We start from the raw sequence: 245 nt of genomic DNA, 5'->3' as shown, positions 1-245 counted from the left end.
GAAACACCAGCAGCAATAAACAGGCAAACACCGGCACCGCCGCAGTCAGACTATCAATACGATCAAGAATGCCGCCGTGACCAGGAATCAGATTACCACTGTCTTTGATGCCCGCTTCACGTTTAAACATGCTCTCAGTGAGGTCGCCCAGCACAGAGGCCAGCGTCGCGATAATCGCGCAAATCACCAGCGTACCGGTGGAAACCGTCAGTGGCGCCAGCGTCGCAAACAGCACTGCAATCAGC

Source organism: Plasmopara halstedii (assembly GCF_900000015.1).
Source record: "Plasmopara halstedii genome assembly, contig: Scaffold_470, whole genome shotgun sequence".
NCBI lineage: Eukaryota > Oomycota > Peronosporomycetes > Peronosporales > Peronosporaceae > Plasmopara > Plasmopara halstedii.
This window is presented reverse-complemented; position numbering follows the sequence as displayed.